The sequence below is a fragment of the Gekko japonicus genome, unplaced genomic scaffold, assembly GCF_001447785.1.
Source record: "Gekko japonicus isolate JY-2015 unplaced genomic scaffold, Gekko_japonicus_V1.1 scaffold1563, whole genome shotgun sequence".
NCBI lineage: Eukaryota > Metazoa > Chordata > Lepidosauria > Squamata > Gekkonidae > Gekko > Gekko japonicus.
This window is the reverse complement of record NW_015175405.1, coordinates 338,704-347,041: the sequence shown is the minus strand read 5'-3', so window position 1 is coordinate 347,041 and position 8,338 is coordinate 338,704. Positions and strand designations below refer to the sequence as shown.

The 8,338-nt window shown below is 43.8% G+C and overlaps 1 pseudogene; it reads right to left on the bottom strand.

Moving 5' to 3' along the window:
* The window catches only part of LOC107122598, a 112,221-nt pseudogene that overhangs the window by 37,599 nt on the left and 66,284 nt on the right, over window positions 1-8,338 (bottom strand).

Here is an 8,338-nt window from a genome sequence, read left to right as displayed (position 1 = left end):
TAAATTTCTTTTTTAAAATTTTTTATTTATTTTATTACTACAAAGACTAAAAGGGAAGGAAGTGCATGGAAATACTAAAATTTACATGTGGAACTATAAGAATAGAGCAAGAGAGAGAATTTCTTATTATACAGAAAGGTACTGTTTGGGCCAACATCCAAATACTAAGTGTCGTGATTCACTCATTATGGTAAGGCTGGCCTAGGTGAGTTTAATCTAGAGTGTCAGTGAAGTGACAGCTAGAGGTAGCATGTGACTGCAAGGAGGCTGGCCAGAACTGGTTTGAGGCAGTGCAGCCTGGCACTAAGTGTATTGCAAGAGGTTGCATCAGCTGTGTGCTGATTGGCCAGCAGGTGTATATATGTACAGAGTGTACAGTGGACTTTTTCCTTCTCATGAATCATTTGCAGCGGAGCACTCTGACACTCAGAACTGTATATAGGTGGTGGCTTGGTGTGAATAAATTCACTGTGGTTGCACCTAAGTTCCTGACTCCAGTATTCTGTGGGTACTCTATCTCCCTTGGGCACTAACGTGCCAGCCAGCATTCCGCGCAGACCGCGACACTAAGGAGGTGGCAGATCCTGACAGGGACAGACCTGAACCAGGTCTGCATTCACTTCTCCAGACATAATTATAGTTAGCTGTGATGGTGATACGAACAGAGTTTCAAACTTTACCGACTGAAGAATAGTTTAAATGTTTTGTTAGTTTTTGTACCTGAAGCAGTATCTGAAGAAGTATGCATGAACACAAGAGCTTATAACCAGAATTAAATGTTGTTGGTCTTAAAGGTGCGCTGACTCATACTTTGTTTTTTTACTTTTTAATCATTTTGTTTTCTAATTTTTGCAATCCACAGTTAGACTCTGCAACATATGCGGAGTATCAGGAAAATAAGGATGTGGTATTTTCTCCCTTAAACCCAAAGCCTCCATCTAGAGATGGTACCTGATGCATCTCTAGATGACTCTGCTCTGGGACTCCTTCAGATCAGACTGTCTTGTAACAGTATTTTGATTATATCTCCTCTTTTCTTGTTAATTATGCATGATTTCCTGTAGGCAAAGGGGTTCCCATGAAGGATCTACCTGCTGACTGAGGGTCTTCTGTGGAGCTCTGGAGAAAGAGGCCTTCTTCCTTCAGCCAGGAGATAAGGCTAGGTGTGGAACCCCGGTGTCCTCCTGAAGAAAAAAAAATAAGGATAAGAAACTGCCCGAGTCAGACCACAGGTCCATCCTGCCCTGCACTGAGGACTCCAGCTGCCTCTGTCTCTCAGGCAGAGAGGGGAATTTCCAAGTCTGTCTCATGAGATCCTTCTTAGCTAAACATGTTATGGATGAAATTGGGGACCTTGTGCAAAAAAGGTGCTCCCCCCCCCTTAAGCTCTGGCCCTTTCCCAAAACCACCACTTATTTCTTTTAGTTCATATTAGAAAATTATTCAGGGAATCCAAACATTCTCATAAGCAACAGGGTCTAGACAGGATCTCTCTGATCTTTAGGCAGCTAAAATGGAACTCATGCAAGGCTAGGTTCAACCCCTGGAACAGGGTCTAGACAGGATCTCTCTGATCTTTAGGCAGCTAAAATGGAACTCATGCAAGGCTAGGTTCAATCCCTGGAACGTCAAGTCAAGAGGAGTCCTGGAAACAGGCCCAAGAAAGGCCTCGGCCTAAAATCTTGGCAAGTTGCTGCCCATCAGAGCTCGTAATGCTGGGTTTGATTGAGATGTCCTGGCTTCTACCCACTCACATGTTGGCCTGAACCAAACTGTTATTCTGCCTCTCAAAAACATCCACCACCTGTTGTATTGGGACAGTAATGGTGGCCTGTCCTGCCGGGTTCTCACTAACCTTTCCCCACTTCTTCCACAGACAACAATAACAAGAGAAATCTGCCTCCTGAGGAAGCACCAAAGGGAGTCTTACCCACAGAGACCACCATCCCATAATTTTCCAGCATGGCCTCCCTGTATAGCGCTCTCTGGCCTGGATCCAGGAAGGCCCATTCCTCCGCGGTGAAGCACACGACCACCTCCTTGAAAGACACTCGACCCTGGAATCAAACAACAGTTTCCTTCCTGAAGAATCATGATAGGTGGGCTGTGTTGTGAGCATTTTACCAGGATCTCCCACCCACCCACCCACCCAAAAGGAGATGAAGAAAATGAGGATGATTTCCGGCAAGCTCACCACTTCAAGGGGGGAGCCCAGAGCAGATCACACCAGGGACCCTTTGCAGCCCCAAAATACAATGGCAGGAGAGGGGTCCTCTAGAGGCTGGAACTGAGGAGGAACCACCCAAAGCGTCCTCTGCAGACCCCCCTCCCACAGGAATGTTTCCCTTACCTGAGCCGGCTGCCTAGCTGCTGGCTCCACTGCAGCATAAGAAGGAGGCGGTCCAGGCAGGCTCTCCGCTGTCATTTCGCTGCCTGCCAGGGGAGAAAAGGTGATTTGCATCTTCCACATAGTTAGTTAGGGCTAGTTCTCCTCCTGAATTCTGAAGAGTTCCCCTTTGGAATCAGGAAAGAAGCCTCCACCCCCAACTTCCCCTCTGTACAGAAAATATCTCCTTCGAGTCTGTCTGTCTCCGTCCTTCAACAAAATCATTGAAAACGACTGGGGGTTCAGCCTTGGAAAACAGGGTGATCCAGATTGGATCAAAGGGTGAGGTGAGCAAGAGGCCGATTCATCCCCCTGGATTTCCAGATGCTCTGGGAGAGACAGAGAACTCAGCCCTGGGATGCGCGGGGGGGGGGGGGACCAGGCTGGGGAAGGATGCCCCCTCACAGGTGCCCCCTCCTCCCTCAAATTGGCACCTGCCCCAGGGTTCAGCTTTAAAATGAGAGAGTTGAAGAGGCTGGTGAAGACATCTCCATCAGCTGAAATCACAGATATCCAGTGGAGTGGGCTAGAGAGATGTAGGGGGTGTAGTTTTTATAGGGAACAGCGCTTCCCCAGGAAACTACCATTAGATCTTTTCCAGACCTAGAGATTTTGGATTGCCTACGTCCAATCCATATGGAATATATTTTCCCTCCCCCCAACAACGGACGTGCTTTTTGAATTTCTAAATTGGCAGACAAATATCAATATACCATTATAACAAGCGGTGTATCAGGTTCCCTGAACTGCCAACTTTCCCCTTCTATCTCCACAAAGACAGGGGCTATGGAACTTTAAAAAAATGAAAACGGGGCATTAAGAGTGTCTGAGACACTGACTGTTCTAATAAAAGGATGTTCGACTGCTTATTTAAAGAGAAAAAAAATTGCCCTCTGTTGATGAGGGAGAAAATGGTTTTGGAGGGGTCAGAGACAGGAAAAACTGTCTCATCCAAAAGGCCGTGTATTGGTTTCTGGTCTGTGACCCGCTGCCTTCGGAAGGTTCTCGGGAGAGCTCCCAAGGAACCGCCGAATCCCAAGGTCCTAGTGGGGGAATCCAGGGCTCCAGACCCCTATAGAGCTTTCCCGGAGGAAAGCTCTAGGCAGGGGGCATGATCTGGGTGCTGTTGCATACGGTGGTACACGAGTAGACCCCCGATTGCCCCGAAGCAGGGACCTGTGGGGGAGCACTTGTGGCAGCCATCAAGTGCCGAGGTGAGATCGTCCGCTTCCAGAGCTGCACTCCTTTTAAAGAATCTCATATCATCTTTAAACTTGAATTCTTTGGACACCATAGGTAAATGATACTTTGAGCAACTTTGAACATTCTATCTCTGCTGTTTGTGTTTGCCGAAGTTGGTCCATTTAAAATTTAAAACCCTGGGCAAAGAGAATGAAAAGGGTGGAGGGGTTTCCCCTCCAGCCCTGGTTTAGTAGCTTGGAAGTGCAACCCAGGCTTGATACTAACTTTCATTACAGAAGTTAAATATTAAGAGACTGAAAGACTGTCTTTGCGATTTATTAACTGGAGACTGGGAACTTCATTTAAGTATGGAAAAACTGGCTTGGGTGGTTGGTTTAAAAAAATGAAGATTTATTTTAAGTGATCTCGTTCAACTTTCTTAGTATTCTGGTTGTATCAGAGAGACAGCAGTAAGATTGTTTTAAACTTCATCTTTAAAGAGATCTTACCCTTAAGTGGATTATAACTTGGCTGGCTATTTGTGGAATGTTTTTCCCTTTTTCCTTTTTTCCTCTTGGGAAATATAAGCTATCCTGAGACTTGGAAACTGATCTTTTACCCTGTTGGATATTTTGTTTGTCTGTTTGTTTGTTTTTGTTTTTACCTTGGAATATTTACACTGGATTGTACCTTTTGGGCTTTTTATTATTAATCCCTTCTGGATCTCTGACACTTATGGCGCTAGAAGATTGGACTCCTTTCATAAAAATAATTTTGGAACTTTACTATTGTTGACGAATAGAGCACCTCTCCTATAAAGGATTACAATTACTTGCTGAAATTAAGCAGTATATACCCCCTTTGTGGATATCTACACCTGGATCTATCTTGGTTGGTGGCTTTCTTTCTTTCTTTCTTTTGTGGATATCGCCTTGGTTTTTTATACTGGAATAGAAAGTCAAGAGGGTCTGGTAAGACGTTTGTTCATCTGTTGTTTTTCTACTTTGGGCCTGGGAATGAGAAGAAAATGACTGATGGATTATAAGTTTGGTACTGGGTTTTATAAAAAACTGAAGACTTAACATTTTTTACATTGCCACGGTGAAGGGTAGAGTTGTTGGAATTTTATTTGAATTTCATGAAGTTGTAACTGTTAACTAAAGTAACATATTACTGTTGTGTGGGAACAAAGCATTTGTTTTTGCTGTGATAGCAACTTGCAGGGAGAACTGGTCAGAGAGTTTCCATTGAGTGTAAACAGTTCCTTCAGTAATAATAACAGCTGATAAGCTAAAAATAAGGCCAGTATTTTTGTTAGAAGTGTTTAAAAGGTGAAAACAATTTTGTGGCCTGACCTGGCAGAAATACATAGAGTGTTTTTTGTGTGTATAGGGGGAGAGGGTCTATATTGGATGCAACAATATTTTAAGGAAATAGAAAAATTGACACGGCAATTCATTTGGCTAGGTAAAAGACCTAGAATTAACATGAAAGTATTACAGGATGCAAAAGAAAGAGGAGGATTTGCAGTACCAGATTGGCATAAACCAGCAGCCTTGACATGGATGAAAGAGTAGATTACCCATGAAAATCCAAGACTGTTAAATCTTGAAGGTCATGATTTGAGACTAGGTTGGCATGCTTTTGTATGGTATGAGAAAAGCAATATTCATTAATATTTTGAACAACATATGCTGAGAACATCTCTACTGAAGGTATGGGAAGAGGTAATTACAAATCATATTTTATACAAAAATACCAAAATGTGTATCACCTTTGGAGGCCTTTATGAATCCCACCTTATTTACCAAAGAACAATTATGGAGGTATGAAGATCTATTAGATAAGAATAACAACTTAATGTCGCAAGATATTCTCCAAAAGCAGGGTATTTATTTGAACTGGAGGGAAAGGGCACAACTTGATTCTAGATATGTAAAGGATAAACAGGTTTTCATGATAAACCTATAGAACTGGATAAAACTTTGTTATGCATAGATGAAAAATTTATAAAAGCATTTTATAGTTTTTTATTAGATATTAAAATGCAAGATGAAATGGTAAAAGTTTCTATGATTAAATGGGCACAAAATATAGGGCATAATATACAATCAGATCAATGGAAAACAATTATAAAATTTACAAAATCTATACCATTCAAAGAAAATAAATATAAAATGTTTTATAGATGGCATATGACGCCAGAAAATCTAGCAAAATGGTATCCAAATATGTCAAATGTATGTTGGATATGTAAGCAGAATACTGGCTCTTTTTTCATATGTGGTGGACGTGTAATATTACAAATAATATTGGATATGGATACATGAGATATTGCAAAAAATGTTAGGTACAACTATCCCATTCGTACCAGAACTGTTTTTATTAAATATCGTTCCCTAGAATTTTAAGAAACCTGATACATATATGATTGTACATGTAATAACTATGGCCAGAATTTTGTATGCAAAATATTGAAAAAAAGAAGTCCCATCTAAAGAAGAAATAATTTACAAACTATTGGAAGCAGCGGAAATGGATAAATTAACTTTACAATTACAAGATAAAAAAGAAGAAATTTTTGAGAACTGGTCAAGACTTTATAAATGGATCGAGGACTATCTCGCAAAATAGAAGCTCTACTTGTTAAAATGTTAAACTGATCTAGGTGCATAACAAAATGATTCCATCTATGCAGAGGTCATTTCGGGGGGGAACGCGGGGGATCGCAGTTCCCCCCGGGTGAGGTACGGGGGGCGGGGCACATGACAAAGCCCCGCCCCCTGCTTCCGGCCACCCTGCTTTTAGCCCTCATTCAGCCAGGAGGAGGCAGGAGAAGAGGGAGGGTAAGTTGCTTCCTCCCTGCCTCTCCCCACCCCTGCCTGCCTGGGGCCAGGGAGGGCCTTCACGGGGCTTCCTTGCACTCCTGCCGGCCTTGCAGGTCCAGCGCCCGGCCCCTCATGGGGCTCAGTAGTGGAACTGCAAGGCTGCCGCCGGCAGCCGGGACCGTTGGGGGCGGGGTGTGTGGCCTTATGACACACTTCCGGTGATGTCAGGGGGTGTGGCATATGCTAATGAGAAAAAAAAAAAAAAAGGCTGCCCATCCAGGCTTTACTTGAGATATTTTCCAAATGTTTGCTGCAAACTAGATCTGGGGAAAAGCCCAGAAAAGCCAGTGAAAGCTTGGGACGTGTGTGTGTGTGTGTGTGTGTGTGTGTGTGTGTGTGTGTGTGTGTGTGTGTGTGTAGGAGGAGGAGAAGACCTTGCTTCCCAACAGCAATGAACCCAGATCAAATTTATCTCTGCGGGAATACCCACTGAAGCTTCCCTCTGCATATCCCGTCTCTAGTTCACTAAACACGTCACTGGACTCCCCGTTAGTTTCTAAGCTTTGCTGATGGAAGCATTGAAGACCGGATAGCAAAGGCGGGGAGGGGAAGCTGGACTTGGAGACTGGTGTGGTGGTTCCTCTTCGGAGACCCCCCCTTCCCCTGAACAGCAAAGTCACAGTAGTTTCTCTTTTTTTTTTTTCCCTCCTCTTGGCAAGTCCCATATCCTCTCTCTGCCTCATTTCCCATCCTCTCCCTGCCTCATTTTCTCCTTCTCATCCACTCACCAACTCACCTTTTAGCTGCCTCCCATGATCTTCAGCCACATGGATGACTCCTTTACTTCGTTTACATCTGACCTTTCTCCACAGTGGGGACCAAAGCAGCTCACATTCGTCTTTTGCCCTCCTTTTCATCCACAACAATCCCGGCAGGTAGGTTAGGCTGGAAGTATGTGACTGGTCCAAAATCACCTGGTTAGCTTCAGCAGCAAGATGGTGATTCGAAGCTGGGTCTCCCAGACACTACTCTGAAGCCCTAACCTCAACACCACACTGGCTTTTGTAAGACAGAAACGCTGCCAAGGGCTGTGCTTCCCCAGCCCAATTTGAGAAAGCACTTGGCACAGTCTTGTAGAGTAGAATCCAGTCAAAAAACTTTATGACTAAAGGAGGGGAAATACAGGTACAACAAGGTTTTGAATCCTCGAATACCCACAGCTCTCCCTAAGGTTACAATGGGAGACACAAAGTTTTATACCCCCTACGACAGTTAGCAATAAATCATAATTATCGGTTCCATCAAACTTTGTCACATATCCGTCACACCATTCTGATTGGGCCTGAACCCGTGGGTTGGATTTTCACAGGCAAAAATTTACCTCCTACAGCTAAACAATAGGCCTTCTTCTTCTCAGGCTGTTAAGTTCTAAAAAGTATCTAATGTAACAGATATGGGTACATCATGCGGTATGTTCTCCATCTAACGCAAGCGAGCTGACATCAGGGACATGCGCAGTCACAGCTAGCCATCACGAGCAAGGTCATAAGCAATCGGTTACTGCCTGTCAGCATTGAGTATTTCCCCCAGAATGCATTTAAGCATTGAACCAAAGTGAATACCTGAATATATATTCATAATTGATTTCTATCTCTGTAATTAGAATCATCAATGGCACTTGACATATCTGTATGTCTGTGTATGTCATAGGTGCTAACTGAGTCCACTAAGGTTAGCCTGCTAAGGCAGACAGAGTGCTGAGTGCATAACAGTGTCATATATAAACTGTGCGTACAACACTTTCATAAGGTGGCTGTTGTTGGGAGAGTAGCAAGCAGCCAGGCCTAGTGGAGTCCTTCAAGTCGGGTGGCCTCAAGTCATCCAGAGGTTGCTGCCAGGCCTAGGATTGCCAACCTCCAGGTGGGACCTGGAAATATCCCAG